The sequence below is a fragment of the Elgaria multicarinata genome, chromosome 4 (assembly GCF_023053635.1).
Source record: "Elgaria multicarinata webbii isolate HBS135686 ecotype San Diego chromosome 4, rElgMul1.1.pri, whole genome shotgun sequence".
In the NCBI taxonomy this organism is placed as follows: Eukaryota; Metazoa; Chordata; class Lepidosauria; order Squamata; family Anguidae; genus Elgaria; species Elgaria multicarinata.
The window spans coordinates 32,938,053-32,962,699 of NC_086174.1; the positions used below are offsets into that span (position 1 = coordinate 32,938,053).

The 24,647-nt window shown below is 43.1% G+C and overlaps 1 protein-coding gene across 1 annotated transcript in view; it reads right to left on the reverse strand.

Annotated features, from left to right (window-relative positions):
* The window catches only part of PTPN14 (protein tyrosine phosphatase non-receptor type 14), a 156,002-nt gene extending 133,419 nt beyond the window's left edge, over positions 1 to 22,583 (reverse strand). The window contains exon 1 of the mRNA XM_063124044.1: positions 22,505 to 22,583. The gene's annotated coding sequence lies outside the window, so the exon portion shown is untranslated. The remainder of the gene's footprint in view (positions 1 to 22,504) is intronic.
* Between the last annotated feature and the right edge of the window lie 2,064 nt (positions 22,584 to 24,647).

Below are 24,647 nucleotides of genomic sequence, written 5' to 3' on the forward strand. Positions count from 1 at the left end.
ATGGTAGTCACGTCTACAATGCTAACCATGCTTCAAACCAGAGTTTGCATCCAGAGGTTGAAGTAGGTTTGCACACTTTGGTTAAAGCTAACCAGGGTTGGTGTCAACATCAGTGCAGTTGTAAAGCTAACCATGGTTAAAAAGGGTAGAGAGGAGGAAATTCACAAGTGAGAAAGTAAAAGGAAGGAAAGGAAGATTAAATAATAGGGGAGATGAAAGAGCCTCCCTCCAACTTAAACCATTTTCCCAGAAGTATGATTTCAACCTGAAGCAACCTCTGAGGAACTCAGCATCTTATATAATCTTGCCAAATTGAAGGTGATCCAGTTAAAGCAGTCACCTTATCTTATGCTTAAATGGGGAGGGGGGTTTCCTTTCAAAATTAGCCTTGTATATGGTGTGTTTTTTCATATTCCATTTCTACAGCTCGTTGTTCCATGGATCTCTCTGTAAAATGACAACTCATCCCTTACCCCTTATTTAGCTCTTATTTCCGGGATATGAAAATATTTCTATGTCAGGCTGCAATTGAATCACGGTAAGTCACATTATTTATTTATTTATTTATCTATTTGAATTTTTAAAAATCTGCCCATTAGCCCAGGTTTCTCATGTTACTTTCCAATCTAGTACAAGTTACCAAGAATGAATTTTAATCACATCACTTTGGGGTAGTATTTAATTTATGGTCACACCTAGTCAGGACCATACCATGGCAATCATTTAAAGTCAGGGTTTGTCTTAAGTGTGGCAAATACCAATTTATGTCATGGACGGAGCACTGTCAGGTGTGCTCTAACTACCAGAAATTAGTGTTGCGCCGACCCCCCACCCCACCCTATTTCATGAAATGCTTCATTCCCTGCAAAAGAGGTGGGGGTTGCCCCATTGGATAGGGAGGATTGGACTTTGGGGAAAAATCTCATTAATCATAGAATCATAGAATAGCAGAGTTGGAAGGGGCCTACAAGGCCATCGAGTTCAACCCCCTGCTCATTAAGGAGCAGTGAGAAGGTAGCAGGAGGTGCTTACCTTATTAAGTGTACAAGGTGGTCAACTGGTCTCTTAGCGCTCTCTTTCTTTTAATGTTAAAATGCCTCACGTGTGGTCACATGGGTATTTGAGGAAAGACCGTCGGAATGCAGGCATGTCTGAGAAGCACCGCATGCTACTGCAAGTGCAAACTGGGCTTTTCTCAATTATTCAGACCTTAAGGAAAACTCTGTTTGTGCTTACAGCAGTGTGTGGCTTTTTTGGGCCAAGCTTGCCCTCTGGCAGTGTCACATGGGCATTCCAGGAAAGACTGCCGGAGCACAAGGTTGTCTGAGAAGAGCCCCACAGCAATGTAAGTGTAGAGGGCACTTTTAAAAGACAGAAATTGAGAGCTAAAACACCATTTGGACAACTCATTCACTTAATAAGGCAAGCACATATCTCACCAACTCCAATGAGAAATGTTACCCAAGTCCTCCCTCTCTCCAACCTATTTCAAAGGCATCTTTGCTTCGTACGCACCCACCTGAACAAACTGGAGAAAAAAAGAAGAACAATATTCGGCACTGCTTTATTAAAAATTGACATGCTATGTGGTAATTTGACCATCTCACAAATTAATGATAGAATCAGAATAATCTGAAGCCACATCATCTACAAATACACTTCTAATAAGAGCTACCTTTCATTTTAAAAGGTAAATGGCTTGCGCATTCTCAAGCAATGTCCAAAAAGTATATATGGTAAATCAGCAGACATTATGTAGATGATCTACAGTATTTTTCTACCTAAAGGGGGGAAATGTTCAATTTTGATCTTTCTAGATTAGTATCTTTAGGCAATTTATATAACAACAACTACAACAACAGCATTATGAAGTCAAGTTAATATACTGTTTATTTTGCAGCTCTCCCAATATACTAGAGTTACACTATTATAATGCTAGATGTCTATAGGAATATATTTTGGGGGGCCTTTTTGACTGAAAAATCGCTCATACATTTTAATATAAATAAAATATAATAACCACACACATAAAAATAGGATTTGGAGCCACTCTTTTATCTTCGTGTACATGTCAATGCAAAATCTGAAACCAGAAAATGCTGAACGCGCCAGTGCCTGGACACTAGATTTCCAAGACCAATGGAGAGAAAGCTGCTTGGGTGTTTTCCAGAAGGAAAATGGAAACAAAATGTGAGGACAAGTCCCTTGAACATCTTTGTAAATTTCAACCATGTTGTTGTCCCAGTGTAGGTCTTTGTCAATGAAACTTGGCTCTCTCAGATAACCATGGTCTTGTGGGCATAACATACGGCTTTCTTTTGTTGAAAAAGCTAGCTTTGGAGAGCTACAATCCAGGCAAGTGTGCTCAGGTGGGCAGTTGACACTGGCTGTGTTTCACCAGGTTGTCCATTAGGAAAATGAAATGGCTTGTTTGTTTTTAAATGAGTTCTTTCGACCTGATCATTTATAAAATAAAGAGAAAAAAACCATTGGAGTTCAGTGAATCATGAACTAAAACCTTTGGTTTTTGGTGTGCATGCGTTTTTTAAAATGTGCCCATATGCATGGTCAATGCTGCCTTAACTAGGAAGTCAACAGAAGAGCTTCGGTGGAAATCACATTTCTGCAACGAATCATTTTATGATCTATAAATGATATATGTGCCATTGCAGACATATTAAATCCCACTGAAGTCTGCGGAATGATAGGTATGATTCACACTCCTCCGCCTCCCAAAAATGCCCCTTTCTACAGATGAAGGAACAATGAGATTCTAGCTTAGTGCACCCAAAGTTCAACTGTTCTTCTAGTGACAATCCTATCATTGCTATACACAGAAATGCACCAAAGTGTAAAGGCAGATACCTTCACAGCCACACTTTATTGAAACATGCTGCTTTGAGAAAGACTTCTGAGTCTGTTCTTAGGCAAAGCAACATCAAGCAACTCACAAAGGATGCTGTAGAGTTGGAGAAGGTGCAGGAAAGGGCAGTAAAAATTACTTTGGGGTTGTGGGAGAGCAACTTCCCTACAAGGAGCAATTACAATGTTTGAGATTTTTTCATTCATAAATAAGGTGAGTAGGGAGTGACGACTGAGGTTTATAAAATTATGCATGGTATGGACAAAGAGGAACAAGGGAATCAGATACATGTACCTCTTTGTGCTCTCAGCTTCCATTAACTGGATCCTCAGTGATCAAGAAGAGGGAGGTCGGAGATTGGTTCTCTACACACATCCCAGAGTGCCCTAACATCACGTAACACTGATACTTTTCGAATTCCCACTCAGAAAACAGATTTGAGGCAAAGAAACCAGTTGTGCTCAAGGTCTTGTCAGGCCAAACTTCATATTAATAAAACTTCATGTAAAAGAAACTGAGCAACAAATTTCAGAGAGGCTTTTCGAGAGCTAATAGCAGTTGTCAAGTGGTCTACATATTCAGGGAGTGCCAGACGACTTGACTAGTTGTTAACTCACTCCAATTATATCACAACCTGAAAATCTAAAATTACCATTTGCAAGTCTGGCAGAAAAATCCTATATATTCACAATAGCAGAGGTCAACATTAAATGGCAGAAGCAACAAAGCAGCACAAATTGCCTCCACCCCTTGTCAGTTATACTAGCGGAGTAATTATCAGTTGGCTGACAACCCTGAGATCCATTTCCAATGCAAAAGGCAAATTAATATATACCTACCTTCCAAGAACAAGCATGGATAAGCTGTTTTGAAAGTTCAAACATGGTATCAGTAATACATTCTTAAACTATTAATAATAATCATAGTTCTGCATTGGCAACAAATGATACAGCATTTTTGGGTATCAAAATATTAATCCGACCCGCTCTGCAATGGCTACAATATGTTTAAAGCGTTATGTTTTGAATGGCACAGAGAACTAAAGAGCAAAGCAGTAAACGGGATGGATGGTCCAGGGGAAAGGAGAAGTGAAAGGATTAATTAGAAGAAAAGTTGATGTTCCAAAATGTCACATCCCTTTCAAAAGGTTCTGAGCATCCCATCAAAGAAAGCAGATTGTGGTCACATATTTATGAATATATATTTAGAAATATGTTTTGATAAATGTATGACTTTAGGAGTACGTAAGAACATGGGAAGCTGCCTTATAATGAATCAAGACTATTGGTCCATCTGGGCCAGTATTGTCAACACTGACTGGCAGCAGCAATCCAGGCAGGTTTGTTTTCTAGCTCTACCAGGAGAAGCCGGGGATTGAACCTGAGACCTTTGCGATGAAAAGCATATGCTCTTCCAGTGTGCTACAGGCGCTCCTGTGTAGATGTTTAAGGTTTTAAAATGTATCTATACTCAGTTTATGGTTTTTAATTGTGCACTGCCCAGAGAGCTTCAGCTGATGGGTAGTATAAAAATGTAATAATAAATAAAATAAAAAATGTTTGCTGTTGCCATTCTGTGCCAAGGGAACCCAAATTCTATTGCCAGAATGTAACAGTAAAAGGAAAAATACTTAAGCAAATTGCTTATAAAAGGACAAAATACTTAAACAAACTGCTTATACACTCTAGCGTATACTTCATTTTTGAGCCTGAGTTTTCATGTCCAACTTTACAGTACTAAGGACCAGGATCCAAAGAGCTGCATTAGTCATAGCCAAGTCCTCTGGGATCTGTTTTTGGAAGCCATCTCCCCCCCCCACCCCCAAGTTTCAAAATAACCACTGTTAGCCGAACGGGCAGAGTTACATCTGCAGTGTGCTTCTGAAGGAGGCTCCAGCCCCTGAAAGATGGAATGTTGACAAACAAATTCCTATAGGCATGAAGCCTAAAAGCCTCCCATTTGTGTGTGTAGGATGAGGGTGGGGGTGGGGAGTACACATTATAGAAAGCAAGCAATAACAACAAACGTCAGTCTCAGGAATCCAAATTCTTCAAACATCCAGATTCCTTCCTACATTTACATATGTGCACAGAATGATAAACAGCTGCCCACAGTGGTGCCTACAGTAAGCTGAGAGCAACAAGCAAAGCAGTCACTGGGGCTGCTGCTCAATCGCTCAGGAAGATGTGGGGATGGCCACCAATTTGGATGGCTTTAAAAGGGGGTTGGATAAACTCCTGGAGGAGAAGGCTAACAGTGGATACTAGTCCTGATGGCTATGTGCTACCTCCAGTAGCAGAGGCAGTAAACCTATGTACACCAGTTGCTGGGAAACACGGGCGGGAGGGTGCTGTTGCATCCATGTCCTGTTTGTGAGTTCTTGGTCAACAGCTGGTTGGTCATTGTGTGAATGGAGCGCGGGACTAGATGAAGCCTTGGTCTGATCCAGCAAGGCTCTTCTTCTGTTCTTAAGACCCTCTACACCAGTGTTCCCCAACCTGGTGGCCTCCAGATGTTTTGGGCTTCATTTCCTATCAAGAATGTTGAGAGCTGTAAGAGGGAAAACATCTGGAGGGGACCAGGTTAGGAACGTCTGCTCTACACTAAAGGATCAGTGCCATGCATCTACAGTTAAGACATCAGGTAGCAGATTATAGCGAAACAACTTCTAAGCAGCAACCCACAGTAATAACGCACTAATGGTACAGGCTACATCTGTATAAAGAAGGCAATTACAAGAGGTGCAGGCTAAGTGGTAGATGCAACTTCAATACCCAGCTTCTCCATGTTGAGCTGGGAAAGATCTCTGCATGGGACCCCGGAGACCTACTACCAGTCAGAATAGACAATCCTATGCTAAGTTGACCAAGTCCATATAAAGCAGTCCCATATGTTCAAAGCTATTTCAAAACTGAATGTCAGGGCACATTAGGATGCTCATCAGTACCTAGCAAATAGGCTGGGAGCACTTGATGTTACAATCATTGTTGAAACTAAGCAGATGTGGAGCTCATCAGAGAACACCAAGAGCTCCATCTAAGAGCAAGATTTAAGCATAATAAATACACACACACATATGGAGAGAGAGACCACCTCCATACTGAAGAGTAAATTTATCGGGAGAATATGATTTACCTTCACAAGTGAAAGGACTAGTGACATGAGTATATTTACCTAATACCAATAGCAAAGTACATTTACCTAATACCAAGACGAAGACCAAATGCTGATTAATTTAACTATGATAGCCTATAGTCACAATAGACCTCAAAGTTAGGTTGATTGTATTGGGATCTAATAATCACGTTACTATAGTCCCCTGACTTTGCTTGGGCCTGTCCAGAAAAGTAGTTTAATAAACACAATTGACTGGAAGTTCAGGACGATGTCTCCCTCCACAATTCTGTCCATGCAGAAGGGGAGTTCTTTGATAAGAGCTAATCTATGAAACCTGAAGAATGTAAAGTATTTTCCCTTGATACAAAACACACACATGCAAACACAGAGCAAAAATAACTGCCGCTGACCTTGCTTTCTTGTGGCAGGGGTAGGGTCATCACAGGTTAGATCCCACCACCCAACGGATAAGCCAAGGAATTTCTTAAATGGAGATTGAACTAAATGAAAACAAAATGCCTAACATATTTTTCAGATACCTGCATCCCATCCCAAATTCTTTTAAAAAAACAACAGGTTAAAAAAAAGTAGGGCATCCAGGTAAGTCTCAAACAACCCTAACGTCCTCCATAAAAAAATCCATGTTATTTTCCAAAAAGAATAACTAAGAAAGCATAATGAAGTTCTACAAATTGTAAGATTAGATCACATGTGCAGGCCATGAATGAACAAAAATGCTAAGGCTGTTGCATCATTCATCAAATCTGTTGATTAATCATATAAGTTCTCGTTGATTAGATTTGCATGAATTTGCATATGAGTAAAATTTGCATATGAGTCTGAATGGGGGATGTTGACGCACACGGTTCTAGCAGGCTCCATCTAAGAAGAGGCATTCCTTCCAGTATGTCAGAGAAAGGACAGTGCCTCTTTGCCATCTGCAGTTTTTATAAATACTTCTATTAAAAACAATTGCCTGCAGCTTTTTAGTTGCTCAACGGATTTTAATCAGTAACTCATTAACTGTCTAGATGTTGCAGTTCTAAAACAATTGGCAACATCTGGGTAAGTTACAGCTGAACAAAGAAGGATTGTTAAAGGGCAGGTGATAAAGCTATGTTGAGAAATGCAGATCTTGGAAGATGACAAATGCTGATGATATTTAAGGGCTGTTGGAAGAAGGGACAAAACTATCAATTGTTAAGCTTATTCATGAAGGATTGGATGAAAAGTAGTGAATTCAAACCGCAGGAAGGTAGATCCCATCAAGTTTACCAAGCTAAACTTCCTAAGAGCAATTCAAATGTGGAATTAATTTGAGTTTACTGGTAAATAGGGTGTGCATAGGATTGCAGCCTTTAACTTACAGTGCAGTCCGAAAGGTTGTTAAAGCAATCTCCATTTACATCAAGGGGCTGACTTCAAGATAGAATTACACTGACCCAGGCAACATCCTTTTCTGTAGCTCCTTGTTCCACATTCCCCCACAGTGGCAACAGCGGGCAACCGAGTCTCCATCCGCAAGGCTGTTATGACTCATTTTGGAATCTGATCCACCATAGGGAAAATTTTATAATATGGAAAGTGACCATAAGTTTCCTTAATTCTTTCCTATATATTTGAACATTCCTTAAATGGGTAGTCTAAAACTGTGAGGCATTTCTTTCGTTCCTAGTAAGGTACATAGACCAGGGGTGGGCAACTTGTGGACCTCTATATGTTTTGGCCTACAACTCCCCTTACCCCTCACCACTGGCTATGCTGCCTAGAGCCGATGGGCCAAAACATCTGGGGACACAAGTTGTCCACCCCTGGATAAACCTTTAATTTGTTTGGCTTTGATACTGAGACGAGTTAATTTAAAGAAGGCCATGGAAGGAAGGTTAACCGGCCCTTCCTTTCCCCTGCTGCCAATAGTGAGAACCCACCCACCCCCATGGAAGGTTGGGAGGCCCCTTAGCCAATGCAAAAGGAGGCAAATGAGGCCGTTGGAAGTTCACAGATGTTTCTTTTCTCCTCTCTCCAACAGCCTCCTATACTTTACCCCATGTTGTTCAGAAGGGTATCTGACCTTCCAGGGAGGCTTTGAGGTGGGACACAGGTACCTGTAAGATGGAGCTGAAAACATTACTCCCATGAACTTCCTCCAGTTTCCCCAAAGAGCAATCTTGCTAATCCATGGTTTGGTGTGACAGATGAACTGGCTCACTGTGTATTCCACTGGAATTCTATCCTGGGAAAAGGGTGGGATATAAATGCAATAAAGAAATGTGTGATAAACATGGTCTGTTTGACAAAAGGATTGCACCCAACAATCCCATGTAAGTGAGTGGATACACACACTGGTGTAGGGAAGGACTGTGCAGCAATCATTGGCACCTATCTATGACGATTGCCCTTCCCTTCATTTTCACCGTTGCTGCCTCCCGTCCTTCCTGGTGCATCACATTCCAACTCCAGGACAGTGTAGTAATTATTTGCTTCAATACATTTTCATCCAATTCCTTCTCCAAACTGCTCAAAATGGTATATATGGTGCCTCCCCAGTCATTTTTATCATTACTACAATCCTGGGAGGTTAGTTGGGCCAAACATTTGCTCTCACCTTAAGGCAGCGTAACCCTAACTGAGCACCCTCCAAATGGACTACAAATCCCACCACTGCTAGCCAGACCAATGGTCAGGCACGCTGGGGGTTGCCGCCCAACACATCTGGAGGGCACCAGGTTGGGGAAGTCTACACTAAAATCCCCCAATAAGGTTCATCTGAGTAGGGAGTCCAATACTGTTAAAGCTCACGGATGGCTACAGTTATCGGGCTACGACAGGGAAGACCCAAGCTCAAATCCCTACTTGGCGGCCCCCACAAGATGACCTTGGGCCAGTCTTCAGCCTAGCCCTGAGCCCACAGCTTTTCTGCAAGGATAAAATCGGGTTGGGGTGAGGGAGAACTTCGTATGCTAATCATCTTGGGAGGAATGATGGGATAAAAGATATAATAATAAATAAACGGCAGGAGCAAAGGAGGAGGGAAATCATTCTCCAATCTCCCTCATCAACACTGCACCATCCCAGATGAAAAAAACTAAAACTTGGGTTTTTAATATGAGCAGCAGAGCACCACAAACTGCAACTGTTGGGGGGGGGGGGCGTATAAAACACAGGTAATTGCCATGGTTTTTCACGTGGAAGTCTTGTGAAAACAAGTCTTGTCTTGTCTTGTCTCTTTCTGCCTCCCACCTTGTAATGCAAAAAAAAAAAGCACCTTCTCTCCTCTGGCATTTATTGCATTTTATATAGGGCTTGTGGCCTCCTTTTATTATTACCGGTCTTCCTCAAAAAATCACAGTGTGTGTGTGTGTGTGTGTGTGTGTTTTATTTCTCCTAGTAATTTATTTCTCCAATTGTCCTAGTAATTATCACTGCCAGGGTCTTACACAAAACTTGCTCTTCCCCGTAGGGCGACCCTATGGAAAGGAGGACAGGGCTCCTGTATCTTTAACAGTTGTGTAGAAAAGGGAATTTCAGCAGGTGTCGTTTGAATGAAAGCAGCACCTGGTGAAATTCCCTCTTCATCCCAAGAGTTAAAGCAGTAGGAGCCCTGCCTTCTTTTGTATTTGGTCAAGAGCACAGGGCTCCTGCAGCTTTAACTGTTGTGATGAAGAGGCCTGTCCTCTTTTCCATATAATTGACCCCAGATCTATCTTCGGCTGAGAGCTCAAAGTTGTTTTTAAATGGATATTATCTTCATATATTGTCTGTTTTTATTGTTTGAATTTTTTGTCTATTGATTTTTAATGTTTAATGTTTAAATCTTTTGAAAACTGCCCAGAGAGCTTCGGCTATGGGGCAGTATAGAAATGTAATAAATAATAAAATAACAATATGTTCACCTTACCTTTCACAGCAACTCCTACAAGAAGGTCCTTAACCAAAGCAACTTTTTAATCTTGATTCTATCCAGTTGCACCCCCCGCACACACACACACACACACACACACACACACTTTGCTAATTAAAGGGCAAGTGGGCAACCCAAGTCATCTCCAGGTTTTTCCTTAGCTCCATACCTTGGCACAGAAATGGCCAAAATGCGCAAGCATGCACCCAAAGCAGTCACTTGACGCAGCAATTGTCTTGATGCTGCAAACCCTGAATGCATTCTGTAACAAACTAGACGTTAGCATTAATCGTGTCCACTTGCTTACTCACCTATGGGGATTAGGAATCACCTCGAGGTGAGCAGGTTGACACGTTTCATAAATCGGACAAGTTCTTTTTCTCAGGGTTGTTGAGTTGCTAAAATAACTTTAATTGGTATGCATGGGCAGGCGGGCCAGTAACTTTGTTCGCAAGCCATTGGTAGAGTTGATGATTAATTGATCCAAATTTTGTTCACCGGGTTGCAGCCTTAATGACTGTAACTCCAGTCAGCAAAGCAAATGAGGCTCATACAAGAGTGCAGCTTTGGCATATGCAGAAAAATTAATTACAAAATCATTCAAGCTTTATTTCAGGGGTTGTTAGGCCATTAAGGCATAACACCCAACTTTCCCATTCCAAGACCCCAGAAGACCTCCCTCGTTCAAGTGGAGAGATGATGGATATTTAAAGGGTGTGATCTCACAAAGTAACAGGGAAGGGCTTGCTGTTTCTGCCATTCTGTGATCACAGGCATTTTCTCAGTCTTTGGCAGCTGTTGCAGGAGATGCCCGCAGCTCTCAAGTTTCAAGCATTGAGACCCAGGCCAAGTGGCTGGAAATTAATTCATTCCCCTGTGAGCAATGCAACAGAAGTAACAGCAATCATACTTGGCAAAATGACTTTCTCCACCTTTCCTCAATTACAAATACTTTCACAGGCAACCTCAATCTAAAGCTGGGCCTTTTTAGCCATACAACCCTCCCACAACCGCCCTAACAAATTTAAAAAACCCAAAGTTCATCAAAGGTTGTTACAGAAGTGATAGTCCAGGTCCAGGCCATCCGCTCACCCTCTTCCTGGCTTCTGGCACCTTGTGCCAGGACCGCCCCCCATCTCAGCCATGGAGGGAGGTCAGATGGCAGAAGAGCTGGGGTGGCCAAGCTCACACCAAAAAAATCAGGGTAAGTCCCCGACATTTTTAATGTGCAGCTTCATGGAAAAGCCCCGCAGTGTCTACAAATCTGCGGATGTGTCATATAACTGCTGCAGCGCAGATTCGCAGCCACGTATAGACAGCCCCCAGATCTCCTGAGTCCCCAGTCTAACACTCTAACCGCTACACCACACTGGCTCTCTCAACTGTACCCAGATGCCCAATTTAAAATGAAGGAAACAAATCCATCCAGACTGGCTGTGAAAGTCAATGACGTTCTAGGGAAGGGCCATAATTCAGTGGTGGAGCACACATTTTGCATGCAAACAGTCTGAGTTTCAGTCCCTGGCATCTCCAAGTAGAGCTGGAAAGACTCCATTTTGAAGCCCTGGGAAGCCGCTGCCATTCGGTATAGACAATACTGAGTGACATGGACCAATGGGCTAACTCAGTAGAAAGCAGCTTCCTCTGTTCCTAACCATGCTGTTGTACTAAGGGCTTCAAAAATATAACCGCCTGACATATGCCCAGAACAACAGTAGCATAAATATTAAAACTTGACAAGGTAAGCGGACGCTAGGCCATAGTGCAGAAAAGACTGGAGCATGTTTTCAGCAGTTCACTCTAATTTTCCATTCTATGCAACTATAAATTTCTTCTGCCAGCCCCAAAGCAGGTCTGATTAATTCCCAAGGTCTTAAAAGGAGAGCAGCCAGCTAATCATGTTTAAAAATGTGAAAACTGCACTCAGATTGATGTCTTCACTAAGAAATTAATCTGGAGCTGTATGTTACATCTCAGCGGGAAACTCTAAAGAAAAGTTTGGCAAGCATTTTAAAAACATGCAGACGTGAGGAACACAATACTACGAGACTTACCCCGGCTAGTTCCACCAATTGCATGAGGACATGAGGGAGGAAGCGGTTCTTAAAGTTCGTCGGCCCAAGCGAGGTTGGGAAAGAATGTGGCCTCGGAACCACGGCCTGAAGTGATCTCTGCAACACCATGGACTCAGGTTTGTTTCAGACAAGAAATATATGACCCCATGGTGAACATTAGCTCCTAGATCAGCTTAACCAGACCACACAAGAGTATAATTGTCAGTCAAGACTTATAATTCAGCCAAGTAACTGTCTGTCACAACCCCACTAACTACACAAAGATGCTGAATCGTATTATAATTTAGCATGGTGTGTAAGTTAATTTTATCATCTCCAGTTGCATAGCACAGACAAAATCTGGTTTACCATAGTGTCTGAACCAATCCCCACAAATAAGCCATGGTTTGTTAACCACAAACAGAGCTGTCTGACTTGTTTAAACCATGGATTGTTGCGATGTCTGAACCCATAACCATGGCTTATCCTGGCTTGAATGTGCAGTTGTTTGCCCAGAAACAAAGTTACCTAGCAAAACCAGTGTGAAAATGAAACAGCTGTGAAGGCTGGTAAACTGGGTGGGAGGGAAACAAACCAGAAATAGAAAGAACAGTTGGATTGCTTGTCTGCAAGACAATTCATGGCTAAAACAACAACCCATGGTTAACATAAACTATGGCTTAGCATTATGTGCAAACAGTCAATAGCTCCCTGCAAACCAAAGAGTTCAAAGCAGAAGCCAGTCTTGGGGACATACTCTTTTTCTCTTTCTTCATGTCTTTCAGATCAACTCCCCACTGGTTGGTGCAAATGAGGCTCACTCTTTACACAGCTATTTCAAACAATTGCTAGTTCAAAAGAGAACTTGTTTCACATATGACTTGCACATGTAATACAAAATTGTGGTAAATACCAGGAAGAAAACTGGGAAGTTGCTCCTGAGACAGGGGATGGAATTCATGTTCATGAGGACATTGCCTGATTTCGCAGGCAGATGACGTTATATCTGCACAGGGCCAGTCTTTTTCTGGATACTCAATGGTGGCATTGGTACATGTGTTGCATCTCTCTTTCCTTTCAGTTTTGGATTTATTTATGCCTTTTAGTTTTGCCTTGTTTAGACAATTGTGAGTGATGCAAAACTGTAAAGACAAATCTGTTTCAATGGAGCCTGAACCACATTAAAGCAGCAACAGTAGAAGAACCAGCTTCCACTGCCAATAAATGGCTGGAAAATGACAGAATTGATGTTTTCCCGATTTTAGATGTCATGTTGATTTTATTACACACAGTGCTAAGGGATAAGACTGCACTTGTTTTTCAAGCAGGTTCTAATTTTGCAATCAAACTTTAAGGCTGTAATTCTATCCACACTTACTTAGGAGTAAGGCCCAATGGGCTGTTCACATGTAACTGCAGCATTCAGTGGCAAATTGTGGACTAATTAACGATTTGCAAGGACATGCCATGTGCAAGCCACATATAGTTTACAGCAGTAACCTGCTGTAAACCCCACTCATAGGTTGTTAGCATGACATTCAAACCTGGACACTTCGGGTCATTCATAGGCTAAACAACCCTAAATTAACCTAACAACAAACCATGGGCTAACTTTGAGTTGTTTAACCCACAAATATAACTTCCTTCTGCTAGCCCCAAAGCAGGTTTGATTAATTCCCAAGGTCTTAAATGGAGGACAGCCAGTTAATCATGTTTAAAAAATGAGAAAACTGCACTCAGATTGATGTCTTCACTAAGAAATGAATCTGGAGCCATGTATTACACCTCAGTTGGAGACTCTACAGGCATCATGCTAACACCCTACAAGTGGGCTGTCTGTAGGTTGTTGTTGCAAACTGCAAGCAGCTTCTGCACTTCTCCAGATATTGTGGGTTAATTAACCCACTAATTGCTGCTGAATGCTGCTATTATGTGCAACCCAAGTTAATGGGGCTTACTTTTAAATTGAATTGTGAAGGACTGCACTGTTTAGCACTGAAGCTGTTGAAGCTCTGCACAGTTCCAAGGATAATCAAACGGCCCACTAATGTGAAAATGTCAGCCTACTTTAAGAGAGAATGACAGAAATGGGGCCAAAATCTGGTTCACTTCGCTAGCTGTAGTCTCTTGGCTCAAACCACAGAGCAAGCACAATGAGACCATGTGCATCGCTAAAAGGCTAATTGAGAATACAACCTTATTTCAGTGTCCTCAACATCTTTCCTGCTGCAAAATAAAAGCAGCTGTTTAATTACCAGAAACTGCCTTTCAAACAACATTGCCCCCCTCCCCACAATCCTACAAACAACTTTGCATTGAATCTATATGGAACAATTATGTGGTCCATGAGTCAGTGTAACTTAGAAACAGCAGGCCATGCCTCATAAGACTTTCTCACAGAAGTACATGGCACACCAATCATGTAATGAGTCCCATTCAGCTACTTAGAACAGAACCACCCGCTCATACAGCACCAGGGAGCCTGTAAAAATAGTGGGTTTATCAAGCCCTGAATACAACCCAATTCCTGCATATCATATTGAATACTACCAGAGCCGTGATTCGACAAGCCTAACTTAAAATATCTGGACTTAAATGCCAAACTATTTGAATGTATGGTAAGTGATAGACACATATAAATAGTAAGGACCATGCAGATCTGCTCAGGTTATGTGCCGTCATCTGGAGTCCTGAAGCGAGCGAGCATGAGCACGCGAGTCAGGGAGAGCCTTTACCATGGTGGCACCACAGCTCTTGAATACCCTCCCTGTGGAGATATATCAGGCTCCCTCTTTGACTCTTCTTTAGTGCGAGCTAAACCCTTTTCTCTTTCAGCAGGTTTTTTAAGGGGAATGTTTTACATTTCTTCTGTAGTACTTAACGTTGTTAATCCACTCCACCTTATGGGCTGAAGAGCAAGGTATAAATAAGTAACATGGAATGCAATCCTATTATGAGCACAAGTTGATGGCTGGGGGGTATTAGTATGACAGGTTGTTACCTACCCACTGGTTGAAAGCTACCACCAATGGTTCTGCCACCTGTAGCACAAGGTAGAACGCCCTGAAAATGAGTGTTCTGTGGCTGGAAGTTGGTGTAGCTATTTCCCTTCTCACTGCTTTCAATGGGAGGGAGGGGAATTAAATACACAGATCAACTGGGCTCAATAGCTCAGTGAAGCCAGGTATCTCCTTACTTTCTGCCCTGGTTGGCATGACCCAACAGGGCTAGGACTGAGGCAGTTTTTACATTCAGGATTGCTCTATTACTTACTTATACAATTCTACCCCCAAAAAATATTTTGAATTGCCACTCTTAATTGCCCAGGTCATAGACAGCCATAATGCAATGAGGGAGAAGGGCACGGATAGCCTAAGATCTTTCAGAAGTTTTAACTGCAGCCAACTACCTGCCTAAACAGGCAACCTAGTTCTTCCAGATGTTTGGCTGCGGTGAAAAAATGGCACACTTCTCTCCTGCCCACACACAGAGACCAATGGCAGTCCTCGGCTACAGAGCAGGTAAGTGCCAATATTAATCACTAGAGCACAACGTTCCAAGATTTCATCAAATCAACATTTACATAGATAACTCTCTAAACACCAAACAGGTCCCACCCCCAGAAAAATGGCAACCACCATTCAGAACAGCTCTTTTATCGTAGAAGGCCAAGCAACATAAAGGGTATGTGTCACAAATAATATATAGCAACCTGAGGGAAATTCTGCTTCTACTACTCCCAAATGATATATGTTACTTATGGGAGAAGCCGGGAGAACTGCCTATTGCCAGTCTTAGTCTAGACCAGGGTTGGGCAATTTGTGGCCCTCCACATGTTTTAGTCTAAAACACCCATCAGCATAGCCAATGGTGAAGCATCATGGGAGTTGTGGGCTCAAACATCTGGAGGCCCACAAGTTGCCCCCCTATTATAGACCTACCACACTGCCCTGAAGAATGCTATTTTTTTATCTTTAATGCTTCTAAGCTGTCAGTAAAAATATGCATAAAAACCAAAGAATAGACCCTTCAAAGAAGTTGTAATTGTAAATTACAGATCATCAATCATCATTTATAAAAGCTCCAACAACATTCAATGTATCTCTCCTAAGACATAACATGCCTATTAGGCGTTCTATGTAATGTCTCTTGCATAGTTCAACTGTGATTAAAAATTCTGTTGACACCTTTATTACTTTCGTAACAAAACAAAAAATTAATCCATCAAGAAAATACGTTGCGCACATAAATAACAGTAAAAGTATACATATAATGAAACTACCAAAAAAATCTGGCTTTAGTATAAGACTAAGATGAAACCAAGTAAGTCCATACCAATCATTATATATGGCACTGGAAAAACAAAATGGTTGATGGGTAGCTGGTCATTTAACCCACTCCAAAAGGTCCTCATCGTAACCAAATTCCATACAGATCCTGAGCATTCTCTATTACATTTCTAAAGGTCATATCCAATGGTGTCCTTCCCCCTGTGGAATGGACACAGCGGGTGAATCAAATTTCCCCTGCCCTTACAATCTCATGCGCACATCACGTCTTGTCCAGAGGATTGGGGGACCCTCCGGAGCAGATTTAAGGGGAATGCAAAGCTGTCTTGCTTTCCCAAGGTTCAGGCTTGATTAACAAATGAAGGTCAATAACTGAGAGATCTTTGGGAGCTCCATAGAGGTTAGAGAACAGAGACAAGGCAGCCAGCAAGAGGAGCAAGGCACTGCAGCAAACCGGGTTCAAGCAGGAAGAACAGTCAATAGACCATCCACAAGGTTGGATTCAGATTCAGTCCAGGGGGGAGTTAGGTAAGGCACACAGTCCACGAGGTTCAAATGAAAAATGTAGTCAAAATGCGGTCTGGAGGTATTCGTGAGGGGTTCAGCCCAACGGAGAGCTAGGGACCCACAACAGTAGGACAAGTGCTATTTCCAGCAACTCTTCCAGCTAATTGCTGTTCTTAAGCAGAGGCTGTCAGATCTTCTCCCAGGATCCAGCTGAGGCTTATTAGTAGCTTCTGGAAAGAGTCTCCTCTTGAGGAGCCCCCTTATTGCCAAGGAGTCATCTACTGCAGCCGGGAACTTCTTCTGGGCTTGAGGACTCTGACCTGGAGGACTCCGGCCTGCCTCTTCAATCTATGCCACTCTACAGGGCTTAGGGGTCTCTCTTCTTCTGACTTCAAAGAAGATCCCCCCTCCTCCTGCAGGGGTAAATCCTGGGTGGGCATTACTGAGCTCACAGGTTCCTCCAGGCCTTCTGACCCTGGTGGGTCCTAAGCTTTGCAGTTGCTGAAAGCTCTTCTGAGGAAGACTTGTCCATTGGAGCCATGACAGAAGGGTCTGCAAGGGGAAGGAAACTCCTATTGCACAAGTGGGACTATGTTTGGATTTCGTCCTATATTTTGTCCTGTATTAGTATGTATTTCAACAACAGTAATCATTCTCCAGCTTCCTAGTGATGGTGAAAATGGACCCACTTCATAGAACTTCATGAAAGTGAGATTTCATATTCAATTCTGCAGCTAAACAATATTTCATCAGGGTATACAGCTTCCTTGATCAACAAGCACTGCCAGATGACTGTACTTTCCTTCTCTAGATGTTCCTCTAAAGGATGGATTCACATGACCATTTCCCTCCCCCACCCCCCCGTCCCACATAATTATTGCGACTGCAGTGTTGTGAAAGGCCTCTAACATTTGTTAGATGTAGGGTGACTATATGGAAAGGAGGACAGGAATATCTGTATCTTTAACAATTGTATAGAGAAGGGAATTTCAGCCAGTGTCATTTGTATGCATGCAGCACCTGGTGAAATTCCCTCTTCATCACAACAGTTAAAGCTGCATGAGCCCTGCCCTCTTTTGTATCTGGTCACTCTAGTATAGCTCCTGCAGCTTTAACTGTTTTTAGCTAGACTTGCATCCCAGTAAATATGTTTATTATTTATTATTTATTTATTTATTACATTTCTATACCGCCCAATAGCCAGAGCTCTCTGGGCGGTTCACAAAAATTAACGTTAAATGAAATGTTAAAACGAAACTGCTAGGACTGCAGCATTTTGCTGATTATTTGGTGATCATTCTTTCTTTCTGTGCTTGTGCCTAGGAAGCCAAAACTGTACTACCCACGGACAAGATACAGGTATCAACAAACTCGGGATAACTCCAAGTTCTGTGGGTGCTCAAAAAAGCTTTAGGAAAAATCACCCTATGCAAGGGGGTAGACCCAAAACATCCCAACAAGAACTCAGTGGCACAGAATGTTGAGTGACTAAGAAGAAAAACAAATTACAGCAAGGTAGGGAAGGAGAGAGAGAGAGAGAGAGAGAGAGAGAGAGAGAGGGTGAGGCACATAGATATATAAAGAACCATCATATAGTCAGCTTAGGTCATTTCCTGGTTCATACTGACCAGCTTCTCAAAAATGTCCCATGGGACAGAACAAAGAGCTGCCCATAGAAATCAACAGAGAGTTCCAAAAATTTAACGTAGCTTAGATTGGGCATGTGTGTCCACCCCACCCAAATGGAGCGGGAAATAACACAATATATGCCAATGCTGACTGCCTACTCAAGGGAAAGAAAGGAATACTGGGCTACTAGGTGGGTTAAGTGAAGAGGTTTCTGGAATCCTGGCATCCAGACTGCAATATTTATCGCAGGACCCCACTTGTATTTTTATCCATTTTAAATGTTTTGATTGGCAAAGAGGTGATTCCAATTAAGCAGGCAACACATTACACATATCATCTACAATTAAGGAAGAGATGTGCTTTACTCCAAAACTATTGGTTTATTCACATGCAGATCTATGTAGATTTAACTCATGAAAAGACATATGATTAAATGGCATGCAACACAATCCTGTGAATGTTTACTCAGAAGTTCAGTGGGACTCTAAACTTTGGTTAACCTGGCGACATGTATATTAAAACTGAATTGAATCTTTCTGCTTAACAGAATTGTGAACTAGGCTACCCACCTCTTTCACCATCACTAATAATTATCATCTTCATTAGGGTAACCTACTACACATGTCCTCGGAGATGTGCTGGTCTTACACTGCATATGGGGCAGGTAGATTCATGCGCTCAAGACAAAAAAGAGCTTCTTCTAGGAGCTATGATAAATACAGATGAATGCATTTTTCACAGCTCTCCAGAAAATAGTCTAAATTTGTCTGCAAAACATTCCTGATCCCAGCCGTTTGTTTGCCAGGCACCACCAACACCTTTTCATTTGCACCCAGAATTCCACCATCATCCTCACCACCATAGTGCTGCAATTCCTCAATAATGCAGGAATACATGATATCCAACTTCAGGAAGAGTCACAAACTGGACCACCCTGAAAAACACCCCTGCAAGTAGCGGCAGGGAGCTCCACCATACCTACGACCCACATAGTTAAACTCACTAGTTAAACTCTGGAATTCACTACCACAAGATGCGGTAATAGCCAGCAATTTGGATGGCTTTAAAAGGGGGTTGGATAAATTCCTGGAAGAGAAGGCTATCAATGGCTACTAGTTCTGATGGCTAAGTGCAACCTCCGGTATCCGAGGCAGTAAGCCTGCATACACTAGTTGCTGGGGAACATGGGTGGGAGGGTGCTGTTGCACTATGTCCTGCTTGTGGTTCCCTTGTGGACAGCTGGTTGGCCACCATGTGAACCAAGTACTGGACTAGATGGACCCTCGGTCTGACCCAACATGGCTCTTCATATGTTCACATGCATATCGCCCCGCTCGTGCTCTTCGCTCCTCTGATGCCATGTTTCTCGCCTGCCCAAGGGTCTCTACTTCCCTTGCTCGGCTTCGTCCATTTTCTTCTGCTGCCCCTTACGCCTGGAATGCTCTTCCAGAACATTTGAGAACTACAAGTTCAACTGCAGCTTTTAAAGCTCAGCTAAAAACTTTTCTTTTTCCTAAAGCTTTTAAAACTTGATTTTGTTCTGACTTTATACTGTTAGTTTTACCCTACCCAGTGCCTGTTTACCCTACCCTGTGCCTGTTTGCATTCTCTTCCCCTCCTTATTGTTTTATTATGGTTTTATTAGAATGTAAGCCTATGCGGCAGGGTCTTGCTATTTACTGTTTTACTCTGTACAGCACCATGTACATTGATGGTGCTATATAAATAAATAAATAATTAATAATAATAATAATATCCAAAATTCAAGAGCCAGCAAGATAGACACAATGCTAATTTTAGTTGTGGGAAACCCCAAAGTCCAGTATTCTATTTTGGGCAGTTATAATGGGCTGGTTCACACATATCTGGGCCTAATCTACACCAAGCAGAATATTGCACTATGAAAGCAGTATATAAAAGGCAGGAGCCACACTACTGCTTTATAGCGATATGGGCTAAATGACATATACCACTTCCATACCACTATATCCTGCTTGGTGTGGCTCCTGCCTTTTATATACGACTTTCATAGTGCAATATCCTGCTTGGTGTAGATTAGGCCCTGGCCCATCCTTTGAGGACTACTATTGAATAATGATTCTATGGAAAATCGTGAGTCAAAATAATAGAGAGCTTCCACATCACCTTGGACTTTTTATGGGAATCAGTTCACACATCCATCGGCCTGTCATCTAATGTAGAATAGTCAAGCGCAGAACAATCCAGTGACACACCTGAACGTGTGAACCAGCCGAATAGTAACGAAACAAGAGAATGGTATTTTCCTTGAGCTCTAGTACAGGACAAGGAAGAAAACCGGATTAATATATCCTTTCCATGCTATTTGCTCCCATCTTAGCATGGGCAGAATCCAGTGGGAACCACCTCTCATATCCACTGGGAACAACAGGAGGTGGAGTTATTGATGCTATAAATTAGCTATACAACTTTTGGGAAACTACACTCCAACAAGCAAATAAACTGCTGCAGCGTGTACTACTTGTGAGACCCTGGTTGGTTGGCCACTGTGTGAACAGAGTGCTGGACTAGATGGACCCTTGGTCTGATCCAGCATGCTCTTATGAAATCTATGGAACTGCAGGCAACAAAGAATAAGGGCTGTTGCCTTCACACTATGTTTGGGGACATCCCCCAAAGATATGTTGCTGGCCACATTTGGAAACAGGTTTTTGACCTTAGACCAGGGTCTTCAACTGGTCCAGACCCACCTTGGACTCTCCAACCTGCAACATAGGACCCACTTTCACAATTTTCTCTATGCCCAACATTGCAACAGCTTTATCATGACCAATCTGGACTAATCTGAGGACCCACTTTTGGGTTGTGACTCACCAGTTGAACACTACTGCCTTAGATGGATTCCTTGAACCAATACAGCAAGGTTCTTCATGCGTTCTCAATTGCTTGTGAGCTCAAACACACTAGCTTAGAACTTATACACTTTGTGCATTCAATTTCATAACAGCTTTCCCAAACTGGTGCCCTCCTGATGTGTTGGACTACAACTCCCATAACCCCCCAGCCAGCACATGCAAGCAACCAAGTATGGGAGTTGTAGTCCAACACGGCTGGAGGGCACCAGGTTGGGGAAGGCTGACCTATCAGAAAACATTGGTTTTGTTTGTTTTAAAAAAATACAGCCTTCATATTGCATGAACTTTCACCATGCACATTTCACAGCAATGAAAGACATCACAAAGGAGAAGGGAAGGAACAAACCCTTTAAGCAAGACTTGCCATATTCGTTACCTTCCCTTGGTTATTTGCAACACCTTTCATTATGTACATCACCGGAGACTGCACAGAAAGAGGCTTGTAATCAAAAGGGCCCTTTGCCCACAAAGTTCAAAACCAGCAAACCTCATCCCATTTTACAATCTTTAAGCACACACATACACACACCTATTTTGCTCGCACACATACACACACCCATATTTTGTAGGTGGAATGACTCATGCCTTCAAAGAGAGCTTTTGGAAAACTTTGTTGGAGATTAATGGATTTTATCAAGCAAGGAAAAGTGAAGCGAACGCCACTGCTACATTCCTTACGTCTTGTCACAGCGCTTGCCAGAGATGGATGACCAGTATAGACTTGACTGGTAGCTAACAAAGAGCAAGGAGATAAATCCACCCAACAGAGAGTGGAAGGGTAGCAGGCTGAAAGTTGAAGCAGAGAAGCTGCACACTGCAGGGTTCAGGAGCAGAAACAGGCTTTTAAACAGCAGCAGCAGCAAGGGCATAGATTACAGAAGAAGGATCTCGCCAAGATCACTTCTTTCAAAAGGCCCTTCATTTTCAACCCTCCCTTCCAAAACCTGCACATCAACCAAGCCGATCTAAAATTATGTTTCCGGAAAGCAGAACGACAACCTCGTCTCAGCAACTGCACGTTAACCGATCCTACATTATAGGCAAATAATAATAATAATAATAATAATAATAATAATAATAATAATAATAATAATAATATTGCAAAACACACACCCTAAGTAGTCTTATGACATGATAGATTGCAGACCTGCTTCCCCAACAAGTGTGACCCCCCCCCAACTCTAAACTCAGAAACTTCAAGCAAATTCCGACACCCAGCCACCCCCAACTGTTGCATCTGCTGTGCTTACCTGTTTCACATGCCTTTGGGTCCCCCAAAAGCAGGCGCTTCTCTCCAAAGGAGCCACGTACGCTGGGGTCTCTTTGGTGTCCCACTCCCCGCAAGCAGGGTGGGGAGACCGCAGGCTTTTATTTTAAAAAAATCAATCAATCCCCGAGGAAGTTTACCAGCAACGGATGGACGAAGTTTCCGTCTTAACCAAAGAATCCAAACAGAAGGGAAAGAAAGTTTAAGCTAAGAGAACTCAGATCGCTGCAAAAATTAATTGGGGAGGGAGGGGGCGGAATGGGAGAGAAGAGAGGATCGGGGTGGGGCGGGGGCAAAGTTTTGTTGGGGGTAGCAGAGAAGGGGGGGGGAGAAAAAACCGACTCCTCCTACTCCTCCTTTCCTAAGAAATGCACTTGTGCGTCCCTGTGACTCCGGGGAAAGTTTGGAAAAGTTTCGAGAGGAGGCATACAATTCAGGAAGGGAGGTGTGGGGGGAGCCAGGAGGGTGGAGAAAAAGAAAACGAGGGAGGGGATTGTTGTGTAGATTATAAAGCGCGGAGGGCAGGAGGCGGCGGCGATGGGGCGAGCAGCGTGCGTGTGCCTGCGTTGCTCTTTCTCTCTCTCTGGTAATGTGGAGCTGCTTGGAGGAGCAGCCGTCGCCGACCTCGGAGTCACAGCCCAGGAATGCCAGGAATGCGGAGCGGCCACTGCAGGGCAGGAGACGTCGGGGACTTGACTTGGGATCTTTCTTTCTTTTTCTCCACCCCCCCCCCCCGTCCCTCTTTTTTTTTTTTTTTTACATACACACACTGAAAGAGCGCACTGAAAAGGAGGAGTGGACCTGGCGAGGGGCTGCTCCTCAAGCCCTCGCCAAGGATGATGCCTTTTCAGTGCGACTCGCCCAAGAAGGGCAGAACAGATGCCAAGGGAGGAGAACGGAACCCGGGGGAGGAGGGAGAATCGGGGCCTCGAAAAGCCGCAAACGCCTCCTTCCGCCTGAACGGCTCCATCTACGCACGGATCGCCTTGCTCGTTTCGCGGAAGGCGCCGCGCCGGAGTCACTCCGGTTTACACGTGTGTGGAGCGGGGGAGTGTAGAGGGCCATTCGTGTGCGAACAAGCCCTTGGGGGGGAGGGATGGCTGCTCCGCGCTGGGGGAGGGGAGGGTTTTGGGGTTTGCAAGGATCGGGCGGGCACAACGAGGAGCCGGGAGGATCCAGGCGGTGGGCGCGTTGCGGTGGTGGGCGAAGGCGGAGCCTCCCTTCTTTTTAGGGAAGGGAGGTTGGAGAGGCAGGCTGGGGGGAGAAGGCGGTGTTTTTCCCCCCGCGGGTGGGAGCGAAGTTTGTGAGAGGGGTGGAGTCGGGGATCTTATGAGCGAAGCAGCCACTCGGTGCTTTGAGAGTTCCCATTTTCCCTCCGCCTTTTTCCTTTTGCGGGGGCAAAAACATGCCGCCTTCCAGGCCCTGGTTGTCTTCGCATGGAACCTTTCCAACTCTATTAGCACATCCCTATGCATGTTTAGGCAGAAAAAAGTCCTACAACTCCCAGCATTCCTTAGCTGTCTTCTGCCTAAGCATGACTTCAGTCTAAACATGACATTCTTTGGTCTAAACACGCATAGGATTGCGTCCGACGCATATTTTTATGGCCAAGATTTAGAAGTAACTCTTAGGGTGCAAGGTTATGCATGTTTATAGATAGAAAACGGGCCTACAGCTCCCAACATTCCCATGCTTTTTTTTTCTGTCCAAGCATGCATAGGATTGTGTCTTACCTATTATTATTTTTACTGCCAAGATGTAGAAGTAATTCTTAGGATGCAAGCCAGGCTGGCTGGCCCAGGCTGGGAGTTAGTTGTAAGCCTCCCCGCCCCCCAGTCTAAAGATGCATTAGATTGCGCCTTTGCTGACTTAAGAAGGCTTACCTCTGAGGATACATTCTTAAGAGAGGGATGCTAGTGGCCCAATATATACCTAGGGTCCTATATATACTTTAAAATACATAATTATATTCTGCTCTTTAAAAAAAATAAATCAGTGATTTATTTAGGATTAAGGTGTTAGATCTTATATTTCTCTCAGTTGTTAATACTTGGCTCAAGAACAGCTTTTTAATTTTATATTACGGGGGCTTTCACAGATCTAGGGTGCAATCCTACGCATGTTTA